The 27762-nt window shown below is 38.9% G+C and overlaps 2 protein-coding genes and 1 long non-coding RNA gene across 4 annotated transcripts in view; all 3 read left to right on the top strand.

Moving 5' to 3' along the window:
• The first annotated feature begins 5827 nt into the window (after positions 1-5827).
• Positions 5828-7852, top strand: LOC309506477. 2 transcript variants are annotated; one of them, XR_014208787.1, is made up of 4 exons: positions 5828-6818; positions 7064-7091; positions 7243-7493; positions 7602-7852. It is a non-coding gene; the product is annotated as an uncharacterized lncRNA (long non-coding RNA). The 2 variants fall into 2 exon arrangements; XR_014208788.1 differs by lacking the exon at positions 7602-7852 and having other exon boundaries at positions 7243-7595.
• Positions 7853-10276: 2424 nt separating this feature from the next.
• LOC309506336 (uncharacterized protein) overlaps positions 10277-27762 on the top strand; it is a 253365-nt gene continuing 235879 nt past the window's right edge. Inside the window, exon 1 of the mRNA XM_082180199.1 lies at positions 10277-10464. The gene's annotated coding sequence lies outside the window, so the exon portion shown is untranslated. The remainder of the gene's footprint in view (positions 10465-27762) is intronic.
• LOC309506303 (uncharacterized protein) overlaps positions 26196-27762 on the top strand; it is a 109620-nt gene continuing 108053 nt past the window's right edge. The window contains exon 1 of the mRNA XM_082180109.1: positions 26196-26218. The gene's annotated coding sequence lies outside the window, so the exon portion shown is untranslated. The remainder of the gene's footprint in view (positions 26219-27762) is intronic.

Below are 27762 nucleotides of genomic sequence, written 5' to 3'. Positions count from 1 at the left end.
TAAGTTTCAGAAATGTTTGTCTGAATTACTCAAAGGAAATCAAAATAAGTTTCAGAAATATTTGTCTGAATTACTCAAAGGAAATCAAAATAAGTTTCAGAAATTAAAATCAAAATAAGTTTCAGAAATGTTTGTCTGAATTACTCAACGGAAAAAATGCAGAAAGTTTCAGAAATGTAGCAAGAGGTCGGGTGTAAATCGAATAATCAAACAAATGGTAGGATCAATGGTTTTGTGTGTTTGTGTTAGAGTGTTTTTTAGAATGTCAGAGTGTGTTTTTGTCTGCGAGAGAGAGTGTGTGTGTGTGTGTGTGTGTGTGTGTGTGTGTGTGTGTGTGTGTGTGTGTGTGTGTGTATTTATCTTTGTCTGTGACAGAGTGTTTGTGTGTGTGTGTTTGTGAGAGAGTGTGTGTGTATTGATCTGGCTATGTCACAGTCGATGACAGAGTTGAATTGTAAATTTTGTAATTGATTGAAGCGGTCACACTTCAGATTTATCCATTTTAATTATGTTTCTGTTATTAGTAGGTATGTTGAGAAATCAGGGGCCCTCTGATTTTCCAACTCCCACCAACAATCATAGAGTTTGAAATTTAATGGCAGGTCTGCCTTAGAATTTGCCTTGATTTGTGACTGTAGCCATTCAGTTGTCCATGTGTGTTACATTAATTGGCGGTTTGTTATGAATAGCGTATGCTATTCTCTCACCTTATTTTTAACGTAAATACGGACACAGCCAGTTGACGTTTTTTTGTGTGAGACTTCCGGTCAGGCACTTCCAGTCACTCACTTTTCACCTTAGCGATTAATCAAACAAGTCTTCGTAACAACTAACTCATCGTTATGGCTTCGAGGAAGACCGGGATTGTTTGTGCAGTTAGAGGTTGTCATAATAACTGGTACAAAAGAAAGGTTAAAAGCTTTAAATTTGAATAAACCACCAAAGCGACCGTATGTTTGTTCTTTTCATTTCGTGAACACAAGACCTGATCTGGCAAATAGATGTTTTAGTAATGAAAATTATATACATAAAAAAATCTTGAGCTCAAACTTGACTTTTGACCACTATTTTTCAGTTACTGTACTCTGCCTTTGTATTGTCAGCAAAAAGTGAGAATTCATGCCAAGGCAAAAGGCAGTAACTTCCACATTATTTGGTTGCTGATCACCATTAACAAAAGCATTAGTAACACCTATAAAATCTAGTGATCATGACATTTATTTTGTATGATTTACAATTATTTATAACCATTTACTTATTGCTATCCTCTGCTTTGGTTACATTCTGATGGCATTGACAATGACAAAATACCTCTAGATGCATATCCAGTGTTGGCTCGACCGGGCGGGGCTGAAGGCCCCGGTGAAGTTTTGGCACTCTGCCAGCTAGATGCATGAGGGTTTCAACCCCGAACTGGCCAAGGCGGGGCTTTAGTTCTTTGTTGTATTCATCTGCTACGGCATGTGTAACATTTTTCTGTCAACTCTGCATAATCCTTCGTGATCGATATCCCAGCCCAGTGAAGCGAGGAAACGGAAGTGCCGCACAAAAAACGGAAACTGGACCCATATTTACTTACGCGTTCGAAAATAAGGTGGATACCACAATCATGAGATCAGCCTGTGTGTGTCAAGCTATCTGGATCTGTTTGTGTGAAGATGACACATCTTCGTATGATGTGTAGTGTTCAGCTGTGAGGGTATAGTGATGGAGGTGTGTGTTCAGTGTTCATGTCTAGGAGATGGGTGGAATCTAATCTATAATGATTTTGTTGCAAATTTCGATCCAGTTCTAAACTGGGAGGCCATATTTATGCAGTAATGTAATAGTGTGACGTGTGAAAAGGCCTTTTGTAATGTCCTTTCACCCATCTCCCGAGTCTCAGGTTATGTTCTAACAATTCCGCTGTCCTGGATTTGCTCCAGGTGGGCTCCTGCCCCTCCTGGCATCTGTCTTCCGAAGAATTTGCAGAAGTAAGCCTGAGACAGAAAACAGAGGAGAGCGAACCACAGATAATTCAAATATTTCGAAAACATTAAATTCAGACATGTGGAATTCTTTTACTTGTTCCATTATCATGTCAGTTGCTATTTTAATTCCAGATGTCACATGAAACCGAGTTTCATTGACCGAGTCTGAACTGATGCTGTTGTTTCAGTGTGTTGTGACACCTGAAGCTGCTTTTCCAGTTAAGCCTTCAGTCCGCTGCATGTGCAATGCTCATTGCTTTCTCTCATTACAGCCAGATCTGTGGGTTGTCTGGTTAGCATTTGCTGTTTATGGTGTCGTTCCCACATTTTAGTTCATGCAGATATTTCTCGACCTGCAAAAAACTGTGGTACTTCTGTCTGCTGTTTAGCATTTCACACCCTCCTCGTAAATTTACTTCTCTGATTAGATTACATTTTAGTTGTTGCACAATTTGGTTTGCTATTACCTGTGCCACAATTCTAGCCGTGTTTTCTAACGGTGAAAAATAAAAGGCATACCCCTCCCCTTTTTTGGCACTGGGTAGCACACAAATGAAATTCTGTTTCAGAAATTCAGTTTTAATGACGAAAGTCACACTTCTCCAATTATTATCCTGCTCTGCGAGTGTAATATAATGTTTATTGTAATTCAAGTTATAATATACTTATATTCTTTAACAATACAAGTCAAATTATATTGTTTTCGGTCTCTGAAGAGTCTCTGGAACGGCTTATTTGTTAAAGTGTTCGTTTTTCAAAAGACGATTTATTTTAGATTTGGCCCTGTAGTCGCAGCCGTACTGGCCAGTGCATTGTATGTGCAACACAGGTCAGGCTGAAAGCCAATGAGGGACTCTGTCGTTGTTAACACTCAATGAACCGCCAGCACATGCTAAACACATGGTCAAGTCTCTGCTATTTATCATGTCAATACATTTGAATATTAAAAGGCTTTTTGGCTCAGGGCTGAAAAGATGTACATTCGCTGTTTTTCTTTTTTCCTTTGCTAGGTTTCAAATACTTTTTCTTCTCATTTAGTCTTTTTAAATGGCCATTATAACGTTGGATTCTTCTATTTACTCTTACTTTATATTTTTCCGTTTATAGATCAGGAAACTATATCGCTTTGCAGTCCTTCTCCTAAGGATGCACGACACAAGTGGTCAGTCCCGAAGATCAGAAGCTGAGTCAATGGGCTAAATATCTAGGATTTGCCGTAATCCCACGCGCATAATCAAAGATATTTTCATCTAGCCCCCCTTGGATGCCCTTCAGGAACTTAATTCAATCGTTTTACTTTAGTAGGTTTTGGCCACCATTAAAGACGCCAGTAGATCAACTTTACTTCTCTTTAATAGCTTTGGATTAGCCAGGCCTGTGATTGTTCACGCACAACATTAAAGTAACATTAAATTAGAATAGAAGTCATCGGAAGCGTTCAAGCTAGGTTGATCAATCAGCATCTTGCTGATCCTAGTCGAACTAACCCATCCTCTCATCCAAGTAGTCTGCACACTTCCTGATATCAGTTATTAGTCGTTGCAAATCTCTGATGCAACCTTGTGGTAATATACGAATCCGTTAATCTACTTGGGAAAAACAAATCTCAGAGTAATTCAGAATAAATTCAAACGTAAGAATTTATGATTTTTGTTCAAAGTTCAGAGTTACTGCGTTCTCTGACGCCTTAAATATGAAAAGGTTTTTGTTTCAGGATTAATGAGATGCGTTCGCTGTTTCTGATTTTCAAATTCATTGTGAATCACATTATAATTCAGCATAGACACACGTGTTTAATTCAGTTTACACAGGATACATGGCCTAGAATACAACATCTACAACCTTTACCTAAGTGTTCCAAATACACTCACAGCAAAGCAATAGAATACAACATCTATATCACCTTTGCTTAAGTGTTTCAACTACACTTACAGTAAAGTAATCCCGTGTTTAAAGAATAAACTTTAAATTAGCCTATGGCATGCTGTAGCACAAACGACCAAATTGTGTTCTATGTGCACGATGTGTTAAGCACAATTTCAATTTTGAAAATGCAGACAGGTTCAATGAATTTAGACGTTAAACTATTAAGCTATTTGCTATTGGGCTGCTACCCGACTAGCAAATGACGCTAATAGCTGAAGGCCTTGAGTGACCAAAGATGTTAGATCAGTAAGAGTTGCAGATGCATTTGAGCTTTGGTTACTTGCAGAGTGCTGGTTCGTGTCATTAGATTGTGATTGTCTGCGTTTTATGAAATAGGGTGGAGGTCTGCCTCTGCCCCGTGACCAGCACTTTTCCTCTGTATGGCCTGTTTTGTGACAGGAATTACAGAATCTGTTCAGTTTGCCACAGTGTGGCTTTCTGAATTCTCCTGCAGATGGAGGATCTTCATGACATTCTAACACAGCTACCTCACCATGCATTTGTTTCCGTGACTCAATTCTTGTTGCCCAGTTAACAATACCTTTGAATGTATTTTGTGCTGGAGAAGCACCACACATGAGTGATTGCTGTACACGCGGCCCTGCATTTGTAAGCAGGAATTCAAGGAGAATTACATTGTTGTGGTTAACACCTTCAATTCCAGAATACTCCTCAAAAAGTTCAAACATATTTTCTGCATATGTCTCAAACAATTCTTCAGTACTCTGTTTCCGATTGAAAATCAATTCCCATCCAACAGGACTACAACCACGCAGCTCGCAAAGGCATTGTTTTAGTCTATTCAAGATTTCGCTCTCAGGCTCATTTTGATGCATTGACTGCACAATGGTGCCCGTCATCAAAACCTGTGGTATCTTATAGTTCAGAACATCTGGAATTGAGCTGATAACAATTTGCCAAATATCTTTTGGTTCGAGCTGAAATGCATGTTTTAGACTAACAATGTGTCTCCACCATGGTTCGAATGGCCCTTTCAAAGGGAACGGTCCGATCTCTGCTTTAAACAAGCTACATTCAGTTACTGTTAAAGGACGCCGAATGGTTGACTCTGTGTGTCTGGGTGCCGTATCACCTTAAGGGCAGAAACAGGCACTCTTTTCATAACTTTATCACATGCTTCATCTGTCTGAAAAGATACAAGATTATTAGAGCAGGCTGCCTCATCTAAGAAGTGTACATTTTGAGCCCAATCGCTGTTAGGCTTTTTGGGAGACTTGCTTTTAGCATTTAGCTTAGCCTTAAGATCTGCAATGGTGTCTTTGTGATTTTTACACTTTTTAGTCAGGGCTAACAGCTCAGCTAGTAATTTATCTAGCTGTGTTTGAAGATCTTGAATCTTTTCCTCAGACTTTTGTGCCTCTGCATTTTTAGAATGCACTTCTTCACATTTAGCATCCATATGCGAAGATATACATTTTGTTAACTCATTTAGCTGTTTATAACTTATGAAGTTTAAAGCCTCAATTATTTCACCATGTTTTGATTTATTCTGCTTACTACCCACTGTTTTCCACCAAGCGGAAATTTCATTGTCAATAGCATCCATGTTAAAACCTTTTCTACTGAGTTTGTACAGTGTAGGCTCAACCTTTTCGGCCCATAATGTAAACAGGACATGATCAGTAGCCTACACATGATTTCACAATAATGGGACTACTTAGATTATTCTGATACTTCTAAACTCATATAAACTTGAATTAAACATATAAACAATTCAGTCAGCCAGTGACACAAAAGGGTTAAGGGTTTTGGACGCAGCATGGCTTTAGCATTAGCCTTGATCATTTTGAAAGCAACATGGACAATAGCATTTAACATTAGCCTTGGGCTTAGCATGGCTTAGCATTGACAATAGCATTTAGCATTAGCCTTGAGCGTTTTGAAAACAGCATGCCAATAGCATTTAGCATCCCATACAAAAATGTAATATATGGCCATATATGTACTTATATTTTAAATAGCATGACATATATGTATACATATATTTGACTTATCTGAGAACACAATATATGCCTGCAACATATATCTATACATATATTTGACTTATCTGAGAACACAATATATGACTGCAACATATATCTATACATATATTTGACTTATGAGAACACAATATATGCCTGCAACATATATCTATACATATATTTGACTTATCTGAGAACACAATATATGCCTGCAACATATATGAACATTTATGTGTCCAAACATGTGAAGAAAATATTTGAGTTCATCCATATATGATACCATATATCTGCATATATTACAGTATAGTATTGGTTTCTCGCATATATGGACAACATTAATTATAAATATGTGACATACATATTTGTTTTCCACATATTTAATAAATGTATGTAAACATACACTGTAACCCTTTACTGTAAATTTACAACGAATTTCTTACAGAATTGTACTGTATTTCCATAATACAGTATTAAGCTGTATCTTTTACAGAACAGCTGTAAATATACAGCACATTTCTGTTTTCGTCCTGATAAATTCGGTATATAGGATCATACCATCATACTGACTGAAAAGGCATTGCATTGTGGGATTGATTTCTTTCGCGCTCAATTCAGTTCAAATGTGACGCGTCATGCGAGCAGACAGTAACGTTAGGCAGCTACAACAGGCAAACTTGTTTCGTCAGCGGGATTCAACTGAACAAATAATCATTCCTGTTATCAAGATAAACAATGTCTGCGAATCTGTGAGCAATTTTAAAGCTTTTTTGAGGTTCGGTTCGTGTTTCAAACATTAGTTGCCTGTGACGCAGCTGGACGACGTTAAAGGTAGCAGCTACCTGAGGACGGATGGAAGAATTTGTCATTGAATAATCTGCGCGGGACGATAAGTGGGATTTAGAGTTTGAGAAGATGGAGAATTGTTCAACTGAGTGATACGGTAAGCCAATATATAAGTTATTATTTATCTTTTTTGCGTTCGCATTTCTACATTGTTTTCACGTAACGTTATTTGGTTTGATTTTGCGAACGCGGTTTACTAACTTACCGTGGCCGCGCAAGCAATTCACTGACTCTGTTCCACCTGTTTACCAAGTAACGTTAACTTTGACATTTCATATAATAGGCAACCTTTACCATGCTATTTGCATGACGTGCATTTGATATATATTTTTTTCGTTTTAGGCTTTGTAATCTGATGGCCATTGTTAATGTAAGTGCTTTTAAGTAGTGTTACATAGTCTATGTGGTAAAAAAAAAAATGCTGTCAAATTCTGTCAGGTCTGTGATCGTGCTTTTGAATCGTTGTCAGAATTTTGCTAGCACATGAAAATTCATGTTCCTAATGCTGTTTTCAAATGTAGTGGTCCTATTCCTGATTGCCATCCCATGGTCCTACAACTAGGCTACTCCCTAATTCAAAGAAGTTAGACGGTGTTATCCTTCAAGCAGATAAGTAGAGATTATTAAGCAAATCTCATTAATCTGTAATATGTTTTATGTTTTGGTTCTGTTGATCAAGGTTGTGCTGTCCTTTTTAAAAATTGTTTCAGGAATTTGCATCGCTGATGTCCAGCAATCTACATTTGCCAGAAAGTCCACGACTTATTTCCTGGTATGTAAACATTAAAGGGGTAGATGAAACCTAAAATGAAAAGCCATCATTTACTCACCCCACTGCAAAATATGTTTTTTTTAATTAGTGTTTTTATTTTGTTTCCAGTCCAGATATCTACAATTCTTACATGAAGAAGCATTTAATAGACACGTAAAAATTGTCTTGTTTTCTGAAAGAATAAGTCAAAATTAACTGAGTTTATGCTTAAAACAAACATAAATATGCCAGTGCATTCTAGCATTCTAACCAATTTAAATTTTTAGTTGAAAAATTTTATTCATAGAACTATGAATAGACAACTACATCGAACCACAGTGGAACCCACAGTAGTTATTTTAATTATTAATATTATTATTATTTTATTTATTTTTTTATTCCATTACAGGTCAATCTCTAAGCAACCAGTGCTGGATATTAAGTTTGGAAGGTCAAGGTGTGTGTGAAGGATCACAGCCTGACTTCATCACTGGCCTGGCAGCGCTGTTTGCGTCCTCCTATGAGTTCAGCTTGCAGTACCAGGAAGAGGCAGCACCTTGAGTTTGTTCAGAGGTTAGTCATTGGCATATTTGCCATTCATATATATATATATAATATATATTAGACTGAATTGTGTCACTAACCTTGACTTGACAGTATTTATTATGTTGACTACTGGTATGAACAATATGGCCCTGGTTTCCATACAGGGCTTAGCTTAAGCCAGGTCTAGGCCTTAATAAAATTAGGGTATTTAAAGTCGGCATGAAACGGAAGTTGAGATTGTCATTTTTTTCCTTGTTGTGAAGTATATCCGAGTGAAACGGCTTCTGAAATTAGAAAAAAAATGTAGGGCGGGGCTTGATTTCGTCCTTCGGGAATTGATTGGATCGTTGGAGGTGGGGCGTTGCAAACAAAATGGAGGCAGATTTGAATGCCAGTTTACATTCAGTTGTGGAGGATTTCTCTCCACCGGACTCCCCACCATTACTCTCCCATGAAGGATTTTTTTATTGAGGAGCCCGGCGACGAGAACGAGGACGAGCAGCTACATTTTCAGGCAGGAATCAGCCCATATTTATATGAGCCTCCCGCGAACCAAGATGAGTCAAGTCAAGTTATCAGTCAAGTTCACCGTCGAGAGCATCTCGACGTGTCCGATAAGTAAATAACTAGATTTAGATAAGATAGATAGCCTACCATTCGGACTCTTCGAGATGCTCTCGAGGGTGAACTTGACTGATAACTTGACTTGACTCAAAACGCTCAAAACGAGACAGACACCGATAGCCGCACCCTCATCGGCTCTGGCCGCACCCTTTCGCCATGGCACGTGACCGAAAGAGAAGAGAGGTCGTTTCGAGGGGGGAGGGAAGGGTAATGTATTTGATTAAAGATTATAAGGGTAAATTAATTTTTAAAAAATAATGAAGTGCACAGATAAATCATTTATAATAAACACTACAATATTACATATAAAAAGAAGATTTGTCAAATTTGATTTCATGCCGACTTTAAAGGGATAGTTCACTTTGAAATTAATTTTTGGTATGTTTTAGCTTACCTCAAAGGCATCCAAGATGTAGGTGTCTTTTTTTTCGGAGTAGTTTCAATTTTGATATTTTTAGGTCAAACCGTTCTTGTCTGTCAGTCATATAATGCAGGTCTATGGTCACTGTCTCAAAACAGCATGCACAAAGTCCAAATTAAACAATTCCCCATCGTCCAAATTAAACAATTCCCCATCGTAAGTACACATTGATGGCTTAAGACACGAAACGAGCGGTTTGTGTGAGAAAACGAACAGTATTTATATCGTTTTTGTCCTCTTGTAAACACACACACCCAAATGATCAGAGGACGCGGGTGCTTCGGTCTGCGCATGCGCCGGAAAAGGTCAGAGGGCGCGGGCGCTTCGATCTGCGCAAGCGCCGGAAATTATCTCTCGTGAATCCACACTGTCTATTACTATTATTATTATTATTAGGCTAGTAGTAGTAGTAGTAGTATCATTGACTGCACCCTTATGAGTAGTACACATAGTTTCACATTGGTTTGACTAGCAGCTGCTTAGTATAGGCTACACATATCTTCTCTTCTTATAACATATCTTATAACTCTCTCATGTAAAACCATTCTTACCAAATATATGGTGCAGAAATACATTTTATTGCTCATTTCATGTAATGCCAGCTTTACAAATACAAAGGACACATACAAAGACGTTGTTCACATACCTCCGTTGGATGAGAAAACATCATAGGCACAGCTGATGATGTCAGTACTATGCGATCCTCTCCTTGGTTTATAAAATCATCAGGGGAAAAATGATCGCTGCAGACCCTCCTCAACTTTAGTACGTTTATGGGTGTGTTGATATCCAGCCGAAGAGCGATCAACCATAACTTCAAGAGGGAAGGATTATAAATTGGGAATTCGTGAAAACTCACCACTCCCGGATGAGTTTGCGCGAGCATACGAAATTGTTTTCTTTTACGTCGGTTTAAACATCCTGGATAAACGCAAATTAGAACCATTTCGATTAGCCGTCTTACCTACAATCTCTGTTCTGTGTAAACAATGAGTGACGTACACGCGCGAGAGATTATTTCCGGCGCTTGCGCAGATCAAAGCGCCCGCACCCTCTGACCTTTTCCGTCACTTTCCGGCGCTTGCGCAGACCGAAGCACCCGCGTCCTCTGATCATTTGGGTGTGTGTGTTTACAAGAGGACAAAAACTATATAAATACTGTTCGTTTTCTCACACAAACCGCTTGTTTCGTGTCTTAAGCCATCAATGTGTACTTACGACGGGGAATTGTTTAATTTGGACGATGGGGAATTGTTTAATTTGGACTTTGTGCATGCTGTTTTGAGACAGTGACCATAGACCTGCATTATATGACTGACAGACAAGAACGGTTTGACCTAAAAATATCAAAATTGAAACTACTCCGGAAAAAAAGACACCTACATCTTGGATGCCTTTGAGGTAAGCTAAAACATACCAAAAATTAATTTCAAAGTGAACTATCCCTTTAAGCAGCTTTTATAATAATGTATCATAAAAAAAAAAACATTACTGGTGTGCATCTTGAGATAAAACAGTGGCAGTCATATATTTTAAGATATGTCAGTGCAAGTTGTTTTCAGTTGAAGGATTAGTGAAAATTCTGTCATTAATTACTCACCCTCATGTCGTTCCAAACCTGTAAGACCTTCGTTCATCTTCAGAACACAAATTAAGATATTTTTGATGAAATCTGAGAGGTTTCTGAACCACCCATAGACAGCAACGTCTTTGCAACTTTTAAGGCCCAGAAAGCTAGTAAAAACATTGTTTAAATAATCCATGTAACTAGTGCAACCTTAAAGGAGAACTCCGGTCAATTTTAACATTGAGCTAATTTTTTTGTAAATTTGGAGTGCTGTCAATACAGAGAACAACGACAAAAATCGGTGTTGCCTACACCGTGTTATCCTCTTTTTAAAATTTGCACCCTGTTGACTTAAATGGGGCAATGTTTAAACCTGCTTTTAGCCTCTTAATATCCTTGATGTGTCATACAAGTGCCCAGCCATGTGAGTGATTCCTTCAGCGTGAACACGGGTGAATCTGACTGCAGTAGATGTGAAAGATATCTTGTTGAAACATCTACAAATGTCCATATATGGGTGAAAATGCCCCTTGAAATCAATTTAAGGTGGCAAATATTACCCCTTAATAAAAAATGTTAATTTCTGTCACTGCTGTAAACTGACCACTGCATAGAATATGAAAAATCTGAATATCTTTGTCAGTCAGCTGTCAACAGGCCTAAACAAGCCATGGCACCAAGCACAGAAACACAATCAGTAAAATGTTATCTAATTATTATCAAGAAAACTTTGAAAATATCAATCGAGACATATTTTGTCAATATTGCACACCCCTAATGCATGGTATTAATTTTGATTTCTTCGGGTCTTAAAAAGGTCTTAAAAAGCCTTAAATTTGACTTTAAAAAATGTGCAGAAACCCTGCTTCATAATATTTAGGTTGAACCACTGTAGCTAGGCTATATATTTACCAATGTTTTTACCACTTTTCTGGGCTTTGACAGTTGCAATGATATTGTTATCAATGGAAGGACAAAACTATCGGATTTCATCAAAAATATCTTCATTTGTGTCCCGAAGATGAACAAAAGTCTTGAGGGTGAGTAATAATGACAGAATTAAAATTTTTGGGTGCAAACATGCATTTTAGTCTGGTAAATCATGTTGTCATATATGCAATAAACATTGCAAGGCTTGCAATTAAGTTAAATTATTTCTGTCACAAAGGTTTGGGCTGGATTCTGGCAGTGTGTGCTCTATATAAACAGAGTCTAAAGACTGCCTTTCCACTGATACTCTGATGGACCTGATGAGGGGATGATATTGTTAATGAGCTGGGTGATGAGTAGACAAAAGTTGTAGAATAAAACTTTAAATCTGGCAACCCCACTTCCAAAAATTTAGTTAGTTGACAGTGTTGCATGTAAACAGACACATTGAGTTGATGTATTTTACCAGGGCAGAAAAAATATCAGTTATTGATTACAACATCCAACATTGCATTTTTTTTTTCATGTTGTTCAGTTTTAGACAGCTTTTGTGCTGTCTCTCTTTGTCAAAATATATACACTCAGTTAATAATATTTAATTGTTGTTTTTTTCTGCCTTTTAGATGCTTTCTTGACATCAATCCTGAACGTGGATCAAAAACAAAGAAAGGACAAGTAACTTCAAAGAAAACTGGCCAAGTTGTGCAAAACAAGAACACCACTGTAAGCCTACAGGTGTCCTCACTTCTGTGAAAACTTGCAGACTTTGAATGGGATTTCGTTTGCACTTTTATGGACCTCAAAAAAGAAACAGCATTTCACTGTCGTTATAAAGCTTGGAAGAGCCAGGACATTTTTTAATATAACTCTGATTGTATTCGTCTGAAAGCAGAATGTCATATAGACCTAGGATGACTTGAAGGGTGAGTAAATCATGTGCTAATTTAAATTTTTGGGTGAACTATTCCTTTAATTAAGTGCTAACTGTTACCTGTTTGTTGTTAAGTGTTAAAATTGCATTTTATGTTTAAAAAGTAATTCAGCCAACATGTTCACAGATGGCATTTTAACTAAATAAATGTTTTAAAACCCAGAAAATTTTGTTTTCTTTTTCCTAGTGTGACTACTCTTATGAAACTACTCTACTACTCTTATGTATACATATATGCGTCATATATGCATGTATACATATATGCGTCATATATGCATGTATACATATATGCGCCTTACATATATTTCACATTTATGTGCATATACGGGAAAATATATGGCACTTACATGAAAACGGCCATTTTTGCTATATTTTGAAATATATGTTTCATATATGTGTATGTGTTTTACATATATGAATTTTGCATATATTCTCATATATGCAGCAGACATACATGGGCACTAACAGTATATATGTAATTTACATATATTGACATATATTACATTTCTGTATGGGATTATCCTTGATATTTGAGTTTTAGCCTGTAAATCATATCATCCTGTTTTCCCAAAATGTTCTTTTCATAAACAATGCATCGATCTGCCTTTTTATTTATAAAATCACGTGTTTTCCGATCGTTTACAAACTTAGATTTTTCTTTCTGTTGTTTGCTCATTCTCATCACATTTTGCTAGTGTTTAAACAAAGCCAATACAACAATGGAGAAAACATGCGGCTAATTTTAAAACTTTTAGGCTTTACTTTTTCAGCTCTTCATCGAGTTATTAATTATTTGGAAGATGTTATTCTCACTTTAGGTTTCGTTTCTTGTTGCTTAGGCAAAACAAGGAGATATTTAAAATCGAATCATTCTTCATCTGGCTGCCGCATCACGGCTTTAATTCCGACCCGTAAACAATACAAACATTTCTTCAACACTTCTAAAAATCCTAAGAAAATTGACTTACCACAACCGCGGAAGAAAGAGAAGATGTTCAAACCTCTTGTTGATTTTAACCCTCTGAGGTCTGAGGGGTTTTTGGGGTCCTTGAGATGTTCTGACATGCCCTGACATTTGTGCTTTTTTCAGTTGCTTATAAACATATTAATGGCAAAGGTATAATTACACTCTATTTAGCACAAACAGGGCTACCATAATATGTGAGCAACATGCATGTACATGTTTGTATTTTTGAGAGAATAATGTTTATGCATGGTTATTGAAAAAACTAAAAACTAAAGTTTCTGAAATAAGGCCACAAAACACATACTAAATATGTGACAATAAGACTTTTGACTAATTGATGTCTTTGCCTAGAATTTTTTCTTCAAAATGATGTGAAAATCATCCTGCCCTTATCATTCACATAACACAATACATTGATTTAAATCTTGTAAAACACTTTTTGTTTGTAAAGGCAATATGCGCAAGGGGCGTCAACCATTCAACAGCATCATGCATACAGTATGTAGTGGTTCACACCTCAGGAGACAATGGGGCCCGCATACCTAATGAGCCATTCGTTCAGGTGTGTCACCTATAGCCACAAGAAAGAATGCAAGAGCAATATATATACAGTATATATATATATATATATATATATATATATATATATATATATATATATATTCTACCAAATTGGTTCACAGTTGGAAGCATGTCAATTATTATTTTTTTCACAAATTTTGCTTGCAAATTGTATAATATCCAAGGAAAACATGTCTATTAATTGTGCAGTTAATTCTCATACTGTATTTTCAGTTTTGGAATATGTATCCTCTCCCCAAATTTGTCAATAACAAAACACAATAAAAATTATTTAAAGAAAATGCTTATATTTACCTTTTAAAATTTGTTTACATCTACCTTGTAAATATATATTTTTTTATTAAAAAGGTTACAATTACAACAACAATTGAAGTGTAATCTTTCTTTGTAAAAACTAAAGTATACATTTTATCATACATATTTCAAACTTCGAATATAGCCTACATTGACAAAACATACTATATTTAACATATTAGCAAAAATTGGCAAACAAAAGCTTATTTGAGGTGGCAGATATTTTACAGTAAAAATGTGTAATCTATCCAAAACTAATCAACGAAATGTTGTCTTTCATATGTCTGTAACATAGGTCTTTCGTTTTTATTATAAGGAATATAAATGTTAATTTGCAGTTTAATACGTTGCTTATACAAATACATTTTATTTCAACATATTTCAATCGATTTTACTCAGTATAGCTAAATAGTTTGCTAAAAGCAGATCATTTATTCACACACAGAAACGCAATTCAAATTTAAACCGTCTTTTTGCGAGTTGTGGTAAACAGCGCATCTCTGCGTTCATTCATTCACACAGAAACGCGATTTACTTGAGAATGAAAAAAAAAACTTACTACATTATTCCATCCGTTGCTCCTCGAAATACCAGCACTTCTGAGGTAAGTTTTCCATTATTATTATTCCTCACAGCGCTGCGAGACAGTGTAGACAACTACACTTATCTGAATAAACTTGATGTGTTTTCTCGAGCTGATATGTGGGCGTTCACAGTTTGTATGGGATCGCCTCAGTCATTTGCATTTGAATAGCGCGCGCTCTCCGTGGGCGGGGCCGATTATAACGTAATGAGATGAGATGAGCTCGACTGGAATCGCTCTCTTTTAATACAGATTTCACAAGATTAGAATATTTGTTTTTTATATAAATTACTTCATTTAAAAGAAGAAAATTCAAGCTTCATGCCTGTGTGTCTGTATGCCTGTTTGACTGAGTATTCGCTCAGTTATTGTTCATTTTCGGACGCGTTTCAGAATGGACTTCACTGGCAGAGAGAAGGCAGAACTCGCTTCGTGTTTATTTTTCTTTATTTGGCAAAAAGCACAACACTTTGTTTTTATTGTGAGTATACACAAAAATAATACACATTTAACAGAATCGATTGATGTATGAAACTCCTATGGAAAATCAAAGTCAACAGAGTATTTATGAGTTTATTTTACATTGACAAAAAAAAAGCGAGCTGGTATCGCCGGCGATACCGTAGACCTCAGGGGGTTAAAATCCCAATACTTTCTGGAAAGGCCGTTTCTCGTGCAACTGTTTTGAGATCACGTCTCGAGGTCACCATTTTGTAAGGCCCGCTATATTGGTCCAATTGCCAGTTCGCCAATACACGTGGAAGGTATCACGTGTTCTGTCCTGACTCATGCAAAGTATTGGTTGGTTAAATTTGTAATACATTAATCATATGTATTTACTCGTTACTTCATCTGACTCCATAAATGAAAGGTTTTAATAACATCTGTGCCTCACTAAAGGTGAGCGAATGTATGACTATTCCTTTTAACCATTAAATGAACAATGTCAAAATCAGTTAGAATAATCACATGTAACAATTTAATATTTCAGATATCAGAGATCAATTCCACAATCAATTCAAATATCTAGAACATGGTTATACATTGGTTACACCAAATAATCTTACCCAGCTTGTAGCCTACCTGAGATATAGAGAGAGAGAGAGAGAGAGAGAGAGAGAGAGAGAGAGAGAGAGAGAGAGAGAGAGAGAGAGAGAGAGAGAGAGAGAGAGAGAGAGAGAAAGACCACCTATTCCATTCGTACCCAGCAAAGAAGAGCCAGAGAGCCCGAGCACACCTTCCTTTATCCTCCTGACCAGGTGACATGGGGGATAGGGGAGACCACCCTCAAATGGCTTAACCAGTTTCCTCCTGACCAGGTGACATGAGGGGTGGGGGAGACCACCCTCAAATGGCTTAACCAGTTTTCTCTAAACTTCTCTAAACCTTATTACCTTTTATTTTATCTATCTGGATAGGATATATCTGTACCACTCACTTTGAGACATTTCAAATGACACCATAAACATAACAGTCAATGTTAAATATTCACATTAAACCATGTTCTTGTGTGAGTTCCTAGTTTCTGAGAGGAAGTCAGGTTGTATGGGGGAGGTCAAATGTTAATTAGCCAGCAGGGCCCTTTTGTCCCAAAAATCAGACCTCAACCAGAATTTTCAGTCTTACACATTAATTATGAAAGTGTCATAAAACCAGAACAAGGTTATGTATGTGTTTTTCTGGCAAAAGTTTGATGTATTTTTGGACTTTTATTAACGAGCGAAAAAAAACCAAAAACTTTTGGTGGTGTAACGGTCACCAGCTGGAGTGCCCTTGAGAGCCACCAGAGGGCACTCCACACCAGACTCTCACATTCACTCACAGACTACATCTCCCATCATTCTCTGCCTGGACTCATCACCACTCATTATCACATTCACCTGTATCTCATCTTCTTGTTTAGTTCACCCTATATAAGCCTGGTTCACCCCTTTGCTCACTGCGAAGTTTTGTTTAGTGTCACACTGCAACTCTGAGCGTTTTCCTGGTTTTCTTGTTTCTTGGTTTTCGGATTTCTAGCCTGTTCCTTGGATTACTCTCTTGCCTCTGACCCCTGCCTGTTTTGTTTTGTTTTGTTTTGTTTTGTTTGTTTGGACTGTCTACCTGTGTTTTGACCCATTGCCTGTTTATTGGATTACGTGTCTGGATTGCCCCTAAATAAAAGCTGCATTTGGATCTACCTTCGTGTCTCAGAGCGGTGTGTAACAGAAAACTTCACCCCACCAAGATCCAGCAGCGATACCGCCATGAATCCAGCAGCACAGATTATGTGTCTCCGTCAGGGAGACCGACCCCTGGAGGAATATATCATGGACTTTATTAAACTGGCACATCTCACCTCAATGAACACAGAGTGCTTAATGATATTTTTCCGTGGAGGACTATCCGAGCCGTTCAGCTTCCTTATGCCATTTCATCACCCTGACTGGAACCTTCAACAATACATAATCCAGGCTCTTTTGCTGGCCTGAGTCACTTCACGTCAGTCCTGCTGAGCCTGAGTCACTTCACGTCAGTCCTGCCAAGCCTGAGTCACTTTACGTCAGTCCTGCCGAGCCAGAGCTTCACGTCAGTCCTGCCGAGCCAGAGCTTCACGTCAGTCCTGCCGAGCCAGAGCTTCACGTCAGTCCTGCAGAGCCAGAGCCTGTTCACGTCACGTCTGCCGAGCCAGAGCCTGTTCACGTCACGTCTGCCGATCCAGAGCCTGTTCACGTCACGTCTGCCGATCCAGAGCCTGTTCACGTCACGTCTGCCGATCCAGAGACTGTTCACGTCACGTCTGCCGATCCAGAGACTGTTCACGTCACGTCTGCCGATCCAGAGACTGTTCACGTCACGTCTGCCGGTCCAGAGACTGTTCACGTCACTTCTGCCGATCCAGAGACTGTTCACGTCACTTCTGCCGATCCAGAGACTGTTCACGTCACGCCCGCCTAGCCAGTGTCTCCGGACAAGATGGCCGCCGCCGCCGAACCAGTGTCTCAGGACAAGATGGTCTCCGCCGAGCCAGTGTCTGCGGACAAGATGGCAGCCGCCACCGAACCAGTGTCTGCGGACAGGATGGTCGCCGCCACCGCCGAACCAGTGTCTCAGGACAAGATGGTCTCCACCGAGCCAGTGTCTCAGGACAAGATGGCCGCCGCCGCAAAGCCAGTGTCTCAGGATAAGATGGTCTCCGCCAAGCCAGTGTCTCCAGACAAGATGGCCGCCGACAGGCCTGAACCTGAGCCCTCAGCAGAGATGGCCGCCTACACGCCTGAACCTGAGCCCTCAGCAGAGATGGCCGCCGACACGCCTGAACCTGAGCCCTCAGCAGAGATGGCCGCCGACACGCCTGAACCTGAGCCCTCAGCAGAGATAGCCGCTGCCACAGTGTCTGTTCCTGAGCTGGTGTCTGTTCCTTTCCATGAGCCGGTGTCTGTTCCTGAGCCGGTGTCTTTTCCTGTTCCTGAGCCGGTGTCTGTTCCTGTGCCATGGTCGCCTGCAGGGTCGCCTGCAGGGTCGTCTCTGCCCGGGCCGCCTGAAGGGTCGTCTCCTCCCTGGCCGCCTGAAGGTTTGTCTCCTTCTTGGCCGCCTGAAAGGTCGTCTCCGCCCTGGCCGCCTGAAGGGTCGTCTCCGCCCTGGCCGCCTGAAGGATTGTCTCCACCCTGGCCGCCTGAAGGGTCGTCTCCTCCCTGGCCGTTGTCTCCACCCTGGTCGCCTGCACTGCCTGCACTGCCTGCTCCTCCCTGGTCGCCTGCACTGCCTGCTCCTCCCTGGTCACCTGCACAGCCTGATCCGCCCTGGTCGCCTGTACAGCCTGATCCGCCCTGGTCGCCTGCACAGCCTGATCCGTCTGGAATCCGCTCCTTAAAGGGGGGGCTATGTAATGGTCACCAGCTGGAGTGCCCTTGAGAGCCACCAGAGGGCACTCCACACCAGACTCTCACATTCACTCACAGACTACATCTCCCATCATTCTCTGCCTGGACTCATTATCACATTCACCTGTATCTCATCTTCTTGTTTAGTTCACCCTATATAAGCCTGGTTCACCCCTTCGCTCACTGCGAAGTTTTGTTTAGTGTCACACTGCAACTCTGAGCATTTTCCTGGTTTTCTTGTTTCTTGGTTTTCGGATTTCTTGCCTGTTCCTTGGATTACTCTCTTGCCTCTGACCCCTGCCTGTCTTGTTTTGTTTGTTTGGACTGTCTACCTGTGTTTTGACCCATTGCCTGTTTATTGGATTACGTGTCTGGATTGCCCCTAAATCAAAGCTGCATTTGGATCTAACTTCGTGTCTCAGAGCGGTGTGTAACAGGTGGATTGAGTCTGTGGAAATGTCGTTTACATGTGTTTAGCTTTGATTTTGATGTTAATGTATGTTTATAGCCATATCTGTGACCTGTGTAGGGCTGGGTATCGTTAAAAAAATGTCGATACCAATACCGATACCGATACCTTGATTTCGATACCGGTTCCTGAACGATACTTTTTTCGATACCAATTTTTTTAAATCCATTTTAACAAGATTACATAACACATTACCTCAGAAGAACTTGGTTTTATTTTTTCAGTTTGACTCATGCTCCTTAGCCAGTGCACAAAGGAACAAAAAAAAGCACAAAGGAACAAAATATTCCTTATACATATACATAAGGAACAAAATATTTTTTTTTTATAAAGAGCTCATGCTCACCAAAGCTGAATTTGTTTGATCAAAAATACAGTAAAACTTGTAATATTGTGGAATAGTATTACAATTTAAAATCTTATTTGAATATATTTCAAAATGTAATTTATTCCTGTGAATTTTCTAAATCATTACTTCAGTGTCACATGATCCTTCAGAAATATGAAAACAGTTTTTGGAAACTATGATAATTTTTTTCCATGATTCTTTGATGAATAAAAATGTCAAAAGAACCGCATTTATTTGAAACAGAAATATTTTGTAACATTACACGTTTTAAGGTCATTTTTGATCACTTTAATGCATTCTTAAGTTGCTGGAAAAAAAAAATTCTGACCAACCAACACATTTTTGAACGGCAGTGTACATTCAGTAGGTCATTATTGCAATATAAACACTGTCAGAGTGATCAAAAAGGTATCTCTTCATTTACCAGTCAAAGACGGAGCAACTTTCTGCTCTTATGTGGTTTACTCCGTGCACTGTCAAGGGCTTCATCATATCTGTCGTGGTATCGGTCTTTGCAGCAATTATTTTACCGCAAATACTGCATCGCGCGCTGTTGGCATCGAGCCTGGAGAAATGTAGCCACACTTTTGATCGACTTTTCCACATCTTTAAGGTATTGTGAGTGTGTGTGCTCGCGTCTCATTGAGTATGTGCACGAGCTTGTGTGTGTGTGCTCGCGTCTCATATGAGTATGTGCGTGGATAGTTTGTGTGCGCGCGCGTGTCTCATATGAGTATGTGCGTGGAGAGTTTGTGTGTGTGCTCGCGTCTCAATTGAGTATGTGCGCGGAGAGTTCCGTGCGTCTCGTGTGTGTAGAGTTCGCGTGTATGTGCGTGAGCGACTTTAGGCGTGTCGTTGTGCATTTTCATATGTATTTGTTTGAGCACTGACGTTGACGGGTTAACCCCTTAGGTATCGAAATCTGGTACCGAAAAACAAGTCATTTTTCGATACTCGATAGTATCGAGGCAATTCGGTCGGTACCTAAAAAGTATCGAACTCGGTACCCAGCCCTAGACCTGTGTATTAGATGAATTGCAGTTACTATTAGTGTAACAAAATTCCTGGAGGCAAGCTGGAAGAGAACCCAAATGCAACTTTACTTCAAAAACATTATCAAACATAAAACAAGGGCATGGCAAGGCATGAAACTCAGAACAAGAACCTGGACAAACATTCATACAATACTGGACAAAGACACAGGGCAAACATGAGGGCTTAAATACACAGACTAATTACTAGACAAGACACACCAGTGAACAGTATCAGGCTCGGCAGACATGACGTGACCAGTCTCAGGCTCGGCAGACGTGACGTGAAGCTCAGGCTCGGCAGGACTGAAGTGAAGAGACTCAGACTTGCCGGGTACTGGGTTACGGGGCTCCTTGTCCCCCAAACCCATAGTAAAAGTTGAGCCGCTCAGTTGCAGGGCCAAGTCAATAAACAGCAGCACACTTTATTTAAACAAACTCAAAACTGGACAGGACTCAGGGACATACAACATCAAGAACTCACAAAGAATGAAACTAGACACAGGGCTTAAATACACAGGCAAACAAACTAAACAAGATAACAAGGTGGTGTGGCTAATTAGAAACACCTGGGGAGACTAATAAACAAAACAAAAACTACAAAGGACTACAAAACATGGCACAGGACAGGAAATGACAAGTCCACACAAGACAAGGGGAACACAAGACCGGAATCATAACAGTTAGGGAGGACGGTAATTAACATGTCTTTTCTCATGCATCCTTCAGCTGAAAGACAATTAATCTGATGAACTGTGTGTGTTTATTGTCTGTCTGTCCTGTCAATAAACTGCAGATGTGGTTCATTTAGGTGAAATCTGCTATATATTCACAAGATTTCTTTTTTGACAATTACAACAATTACAACTGGTGTGTAATTTCATTTGTATAATGAAAGTTCGAAGTCAAAACATGTAGCTTATTATCTAAAAAATAAAATAAAATAAAAAAGAAGATTCTCTTGTTTAATTCCATAGTTACCTTTTATACAAAACATAATTTTCAACGTAAAAAATAAATAAATCATGGCTGATTTTATGCATTTTTTCAATTATTTAAAATGCATGATGATCACTGGCTGTTTGGCTTAGTTAATACATTGTTAGATGCCAATCATAAGAGCTGTGAAAAATAAGCAAATAATCTAGGAATAGAAATGCACTTATATCATAATCTTGTACACCAGTTGTCGTTCACATTTTGACTATTAACAAGAGGATTAAAAAACTATATCAAAAATATAATATTTGATAAACAGATCTCACTCGTTTTCTGTTATTAAATCAGGGTTCACTTGAAAATTCACATTTATCCTCCTTGAACTCATTCTAACAACTTGTTTTAATATGTTTCAGACCAGATGGAGGTGAAAGAGCAAAGACAAGAACTGAAGTGACATTGTAAAGGTGATGATGCTGTAGTTTGTTTCAGCCTTAATGTGCCAATTTACAGAAGATCTCAGACATCACCATAATGAATGAGCGGAAAACAGAGAACTTTTGACAGACAAAGAGGTTTTCAGCAGCAGTTTAACATGATGACTCTGTACTTTTTAAATGCAGATTGGATAAAAACACAGTGATCACAGTTCACACCTGCAGTGAAGCCCCTCCCACAACAATTCACCAATAAATACTGGGAATATTCCCATCATCCTACAAGAGAAGGACAAACTCCAGGAGTAGCAGCTGAAATCTGTGTGACTGTTAAAGAAGGAGTTTATTAAAGAGGAGATTAAGACATGAGTGATCCAGAACCATCCAGAATAAAACATGAAGATACTGAGGAACAAATAGGTTGGTGTCCATTCTTGATTCTTCATTGTTCCCTGCTTTGGTATGTGAATTAATAAACAGTATATGGATGATAAATGATGGAGAAATGCATCTAAATGATCATAACCATGTATAAAGCAGTTGTCAAACATATTTTAACTGTATAAACAAGTGAATGACGGAACAAAATTTTGCCACATAAAAGATCTGAAACCTGATCTCTGTTGCTTTCTGCTATTAAATAAGGGTTCACTTGAACTAATTCGAACTGTATTTCTGTGTATTTTAGACCAGGTGAGAGTGAAAGAGCAACTTAATGAAGTGGAGGAGGATCATCGTAACTTTACAATTCAGAGAACAAAAGCCAAAAAGATGCACACCTGCACTCAGTGTGGAAAGAGTTTCACACGGAAAGGACACCTTAACAGACACATGAGAATTCACACTGGAGAGAAACCGTATACATGCACTCAGTGTGGAAAGAGTTTTAGAGATGCAACAGGTCTCAGGTATCATCTGCACGTTCACTCTGGAGAGAAACCATTTAAAGCTGCCGTCGGCAAGTCTGGCAGATTGGGTCGATTAGCCAAAATTTTGAATGTTTACAACTCTCATGCCCCTCCCCACTACCAGCGAGCACCCTCCCATCGAGGTCGTGCTCGTCAGTGCGTCACTGTACGTGTGTACCTGATTTTCTGTGAACGCGTCCATCTCTTCAGCATCTATCAACACCATGGACTCGGAGGTAGGCTGCTCTGGCTAATCTATCCATAGATAGCAATAACCGAGGAATTGGAAGCTTGTTAGTAGATTTTCTCTCCGCCATCACGCTTCATGCAATCTCCAGGCGAACTTCAGGCGTGGCGTGTGCATGTGATATTAACGTGCGCGAGTGAGGGGGGATCTGTGGCGTGTGCACGACCTGTGATTGACAGTCAAATCTCACACCCCCCTGCGCTGATTGGACCTGATGAAGCGGGAGCGCTGGATTTTTGCAAAACAAATAACACGCTCCAGGTGGAGTTAGAAGCTCGGGTTTTTTTCTAAAACCACCTTATTTATGTTGTTCTGTCGGATTATAGTGTCGATTACACTGAATATGATCAAAAAAATGTTGCAGACGGCAGCTTTAACTGTGATCAGTGTGGTAAAGATTTTATTTCATCATCACAACTAAAAAAACACCTGCTAGTTCATTCAGATGAGAAGCCTTATGTGTGTTCTCTCTGTGGAAAGAGTTATTCAAGGCTGAACAATTTTAAACTGCACCAGAAAACACATGATGAAGTGAGAGATCATGTGTGTTGTGACTGTGGGAAGAGCTGAGAATCTGAAAGAGCACCAAAGAATTCATACTGGAGAAAAACCTTACAAGTGCTCATATTGTGACAAGAGTTTCTCTCGGTCTAGAAACCTGAAAGAACACGAGCGAGTTCATACTGAAGTGAAGCCGTACAACTGTACTCAGTGTGAGAAGAGCTTCAAACATAAAAAAAGCCTTCTGACTCACATAAAGTTATGTCGTAAGAAGTCATCACAATGAGCAACATTTCATTTTCATGTCAAATACATTCAAGTAAATGGTGTAAGATGAACAAAATATGGAGTTACTACTTGAGAGTGGGTCGCAGAGTTTGCATTCAAAGAAACAACAACAAACATAATTCTATGATTTTATGATGCAAGGCTTTTATTTTGAAAGACTTGCATGAAAGCTATTGAGACTTCTGTCAGACTCATTTTAAAGGGTAACTAAAACAACTTTTTTTAGTTTATGATCTGTAAGACTGGGGCTTTATTAATGCTGTTCACTGATTCAAGTAATTTTTTTGACATTTGTGTTTAAACTGTTTTAATTCTACAAAATATGGTGGAAAAATGTCTGAGTGCTGCCCTCTTCAGGTTGAACGGTGGCTACTGCTGTTGAATTTTCTTATTGAAAGTTGTGGTACCCTCTGACGTCAGAGGATTCCAGCTAACCACACCCTTGCCTACAGAGAGACACTGGGGTCTGCCTACTTTTCCAGCATTTTTCAAATATTGCCAGTGGGTGGAGTCAGGCTCTGACAGGGGGTTTAGTTACCCTTTAAGAAAAAGCAACTGAGAAAACCATGTTTTCCTGATTCAGTATCTGCGGTCAGAGATGTTGTAAAACTATATGTCAAGTCATTATTATAATGTTATTTTCATAACTTGTCATGAAATCAAAAAGTCTCTCACCTTAGGAATACACACTTTCCTGTCTTGTCACTGTTGTCAGCAATTATACCGCAAATACAGCGCACTGTATATCACTTCATTATAAATAATAATAAATTAATAAATAAATGACTAGCATGGAGTGTCGTAGTTATGTTGTCAATTAGTAAGTCATGAAATTACCAAGAAGTTCCAATAAATTACGTAACTGGTACATCGTGTGTTAACTGGGAAGGATTTGCATAGAGGAATGATTCATTCTATTAATCCATATGTTTCATTAATAGTTCATGTTAGTATTGTGTATTTACTGTTGTTTCTGTTTCCTCAAAATGCCACTTGAAATTATTTAACTTTGTATTATTTTGTACATTTTATTTTTGGTGACTCTACCAACTTTTTTGTATTAACAAAAACTGTAAAAAATGACATGATCAATAACATTGACATTGCAAATTAGCCTTGGCTATAAATGTTGTAGTGTGGTACAGGTTTATTGTTCACACGTGTCCCTATTAAATAAAATTAAATAAATAAATAAATAAGTCGACAACATATGATTTTACTTTTTTTTATTTTTTATTTTTTTTTAAGTTATACAATACAAGATTCAACTAATTTAAGTCAGTTTAATGTAATTTAAGTTTAAATGACTTGTTGATTGTACTTAAATTTAAGGCCGATTTTTTTTTATACAGTGTTTTGGGACTGTTATTTAAAAGCCTTAGATTTATACTGTTTATCCACTCTTGTTATTCATGTGTATGCTATTTGTGTGAGAACCATATTTGTGAAAATTTATTAATTTGGTTCTCAAAAGCAAATTTATCATTTTTTAGGCTAATTTCATACACACACTCAGTCGCAGCATAATGACCATGGTAAAATGTCCCAGTTGAGAACCACTGATCAAAACTAACTTTAGCTGGATAATAACTTTATTCTAGAGCTGCTGTAAAGCCAAAACTATCTCTGTTCCTGTAATTTCCTATTATCACTGTAAAGCTTCTTTGAAACAAGCTATATTGTTAAAAACGCTATATAAATGAAGGTGACTTGACTGGTCTAGTTTAATTTAGTGTCAATAATTATTGTATTTTTTCTCACTGGATAACTGCTTTGCAAAATCTGCTTGAATAAGATATATTCATGTAATTAACTTATTTACCAATGTTAACTATATTATTTCCTGATTGTACACGAGTAATTTGCTGTAGTTAGAAAATAATAAAAGCTGTACAATGTTAAACATACTGAAAAATAGAGTTGGTTGTTTTCTTTCTTTTAAGATGACATAAAATGCCATTAAAAATGCTGTAGAAAGATGCAAGTGTGTGCAAATATAATGTATTTGTAGTGTTTAGTGTTTTTATTTTTGTAACTTCCGATTCTGAAACAATTTAAATATGCTTTAAATGTTTTATATTATTGTATATATTTGCTTACTGTATATCCTCTTTATTTTGTTGAGCACGACATGCAGAGGGAAAATATATATTTTAATATGAATATTATTTTGAGTTCGTTCTGTGAGTGACGTCATTTGTACTGGACCGGTCGCGGTCGCGCGCCCGCGCTCATTCAGAACAGCCCGTGACTGGAGAGAGTCAGTCAGGTAGGTCTCTCTGCTTTAAAGAGTGAAAATAGGCTGTATTAAGTGAAGTTTTGAGTTTATATTAATTATGGAAGTGTAAAAAAAAAACGGAAAAGGTTTTGTGTATGCGTTTTTCTGCCAACAGTTCGATGTATTGTTGGAGTTTTATTAACGCACGGGTTTGTTTTTGTTGCCGGTGAAGCAGTCGATTCTGTTCCCTTCCGGAATTCCTGTTCCCTTTACGCAATCATACTACAAATCATGCGTAGATGGCGCTTTACCATACGTACCATCAGAATTGAATACGACAAGATGCACTACTGGATGTACGGGAAGCCTAAGGGCTCTTACAGAGTCAACGCATCGATACGCGTACGCGCCCGCAAGGCTACGCGTCGCTGCGCTTCGGCCGCCATTATGCGTCTAAGCGTAGCAAAATGTGTCATCCCAGTTTTTGATACGCGACGCACCATTGCATGCAATACTACGCGTTGTTGGTGGGGGTGATACTGCAAGTATTGTACATTATTTCATATTACAGAAGAAGAAAAACTGTGCGAGCTTGTGCGAATACGTCCACATTTGTATGATAGTTCGTCTCAGTTACACGCAAATAAAATAGCGTTGGATAATGCCTGGAGGGAGATTGCAACCGCAATGGGAAAAAGTGTTGACAAAGTGAAAGCGGACTGGAAAAGTGCCCGTGACAAATTCACACGGGCGCACAAGAAGTGGAAGGTGGCATGCAGAAGTGGTGCGGGGCAGCTCAGTTTCGGCTACCCCAAAATACTGACATCTTTAAGCTGGTTGAACGAGTTCGTGAAGCATAGAATTACCGAGTCAAATTTTTCGGTAGGCAAGAATAATCAACGTCATGTGTGTGTGAAGTCACAGAGAGAGAGAGATAGAGAGAGAGATTATTGTCCGATGTATAACAATATCATATAGGCTAATAACAATATCAGTGGTGTTGATGAATGTAGCCTACATATTGTGAATAGATAGTAGTGTGATTTCTGAATGTTAAAAGTTGCATTTTGTGAATAAACTCTTTTGAGACTTGAATAAACTCTAGGCCTGTTTCTGAAATCTCAGTGGTGGATAAACTGTTGAGGTTACTTGTTTAGCCTCCACTACAACCCTGATTGTAGCATTAAGCACTTTTGCGAACAGGGCCTACTGAGAATAGTAGGCTACTGACTTGGTCAGGACGGTTGAAACAAATGTAGGCCTACATTTTCTTTCTATGTAGGCAGGTGAGTGAGATGATGAGTGCGCCAATGATGATAATGATGATGATGAGGAGGAGGAAAATATTACGCAGGGAGATCAGGCACCTCCCCCCGACGGGCCCGACTCCGTCGCATCCCAACCCCAGATTCCATCTCACCGCCCCACCACCCCGACACTAGTGGCTACGACAGTTTCTGCAGTTACCCCACCATCTCATCCCCCTAGTACCACCCCGACACCGTCAGCCTCCCGTGTTGGTAAAAGGAAGCGTAAAAGCGTCAGGCCGATGGATCCGTTTGAGACTACCCTCCTCGATAGGCTGCAGGAAATAC

Source organism: Leuciscus leuciscus (assembly GCF_965113295.1).
Source record: "Leuciscus leuciscus genome assembly, chromosome: 9".
Classification (NCBI taxonomy): domain Eukaryota; kingdom Metazoa; phylum Chordata; class Actinopteri; order Cypriniformes; family Leuciscidae; genus Leuciscus; species Leuciscus leuciscus.
This window is presented reverse-complemented; position numbering and strand designations above follow the sequence as displayed.